Source organism: Palaemon carinicauda, chromosome 22 (assembly GCF_036898095.1).
Source record: "Palaemon carinicauda isolate YSFRI2023 chromosome 22, ASM3689809v2, whole genome shotgun sequence".
NCBI lineage: Eukaryota > Metazoa > Arthropoda > Malacostraca > Decapoda > Palaemonidae > Palaemon > Palaemon carinicauda.
In genome coordinates, this window is record NC_090746.1 from 61,211,250 (window position 1) to 61,213,749 (window position 2,500).

Consider the following 2,500-nt stretch of genomic DNA (forward strand, 5'->3'; position numbering starts at 1 on the left):
AAGATGATTTAAAACTAGATTCAAGAGGATTCAAAACTAGAGATTAAAAATGATTTGAAACTAGACATTCAAGATGATTTCAAACTAGAGATTCAAGAGGATTTAAAACCAGAGATTCAAGAGGATTTAAAACTTGAGATTCAAAGCTAGGGATTTAAGAGTATCTAAATATAAAGATTTAAGATGATTCAAAACTGTAAATTAAAGAGGATTTAAAACAAGATATTCAAGAGGATTTAAAACTAGAGTCAAGAGGTTTCAAGACTAGAGATTCAAGGGTTTAAAAATAGATTCAAGAGGATTTAAAACTAATGATTGAAGAGGATTTAAATCTAAAGATTCACGAGGATTTAATACAAGATTCCAGAGGATTTAAATTTAGATATTCAAGAAAATTGAAAGCTATATTCAATAGGATTTAAAACGATTCAAGAGGATTTAAATCTAGAGTTTCAAGAGGATTTAAAACTAGAGATTCAAGAGGATTTAAAAATAGAGATTAATAAGGATTTAAAACTAGAGAAACAAGAAAATTTAAAACCAGAGATTCAAGATTATTTAAAACAAGAGATTCAAAGATTATTTAAAACAAGAGATTCAAAAGGATTTAAAACTAGAGATTCTAGAAGATTTAAAACTAGAGATTCTAGAGGATTTAAAGCTAGAGATTCAAATGGTCTTCAAGTCAGCCCAAATTTGATGATGAAAGATGGTCGGTCTGTCATTTCCAGTGATGAAGGGATAGAATTCCAGGGATAGGCCACAGGACATCCAGGACGATAGACAACAGGGGAGATCAATATTGAGCATAAGGAGGATACGGGGGTGGGGGTACCGCGCAGGGTCGGTGGGGGTGGGGCTCTTAGATGGAAGGTAAACGGAAGATAGAGGGGGATGAGGAAAAGGAAATGGCGAGGGGAGGGGGGTAAGGGAATAGCCGAGACGAAGAGAGGGCGTGTATGGTAACCATAGGGACGGTCACCATAAAAAGCCTTCTGGAGATCTTATTTACCAAATAACAAGCGTGATTTTATTATCGCCTACTCTCTTTGTAGAAGCGAGAAAAACACATCAAATGAATGAATATTATTTTTTCTATCAATATTTATTAAATAACAGACGTGTCTTTTCTAGCACGTACTATTTTTGTAGAAGTGAGAAAAGCTCATCAAATTGATAAATAAAATAAATTAAAAAAAAATTCTATCCTCTCTTTGCCGTCATCTATTTATAGCATCTCCTCTTCTATCCCCCTTACAACCCACTGATATCAACAAGTGGGATTAATATCCCAGCGGTGTCCGTGAGGCGTGAGTTGAAGAAGACGAAGTCTGAGTCAGTGATGCATTGAGATTCGAAACACCTTTTTCCATACTTTTCTTTGACGGAATAACATCCAGAACTCAACTTATAATTTCAGAAGATTTAAAAAAAAGGCTAAAATTTTACATGAAATACATAAGTCATGAATGTTACTTAAATGATAGGTATGAATTAATGTAGTCTCTATGCTGATTTCATTGCATCAATAAAGATTTTCTCAAACTTAAAGTCATGGAATTGAATTAATCAGCCACAACTGTATGGCAAAGAGAGAGAGAGAGAGAGAGAGAGAGAGAGAGAGAGAGAGAGAGAGAGAGAGAGAGATACAAACGATCTGGAGGAGTAATGGGGGTTTCACTGCGGAACAGTACGTAGGGTGTCAGAGAGTTGGCGTATAGGGGCTCGTATAGAAGAAGGAAATTGCTCCTAGATAAATCAAATCAACTGCCTACAACCTCGGATGAGTTTGGAGTGGTTACGCAATGATCTCGTACACAATACGTACAATTAAGCACGATTTCAGACTGACTATGCACCAGACTGTGCGAGCCAATCCGCAGCCAAAAATCAAACATGTTTACCTTTTTAGAAATCGAATTCAAACAGCTTCGGAAAGCCCCGTACCACCACGTACAACATCGGACTGAGTACGTACCATTTCGGACTCCAGTTCGGATGGCCGCGAACAGTCAAAACTTCCCCTCCGAGCCTGTATGAGGTTTTCCAAAACCGGTGAGAAGGGAGGATGAGCAATTCTGTCTCTTCACAATATTACATGAAATAATATATGCATGTTACTTGGATTATATTTAGGGAATCTGTGCGTGCAGCTTTCATTGAATTGATAATAACTTTCTTTAACTAAAAATCTCATGAAACTAAATTAACCATTCACAATTTAACTAATTCCTTCTCTTTTATCAGTATCACACGAAATAATTTAAGCGAGTTAGTTCATATGTAGGAAAGAACGTACAGTAGCATGCGTGCTGCTTTATTTGTATTAATAAACATTTTCTGTAACTTAAAATTTCATGACATTGAATAAATAATTCATAATCTAACTAGTTCTTTCCATCTCTTTTCACAATATTCCTCCTCCTCATCTCTGATATGTTTGTTCCGCCGACACCTGTTGCTGGAGATTGGCCATAATTCGACCACCCAAGTTGTCATT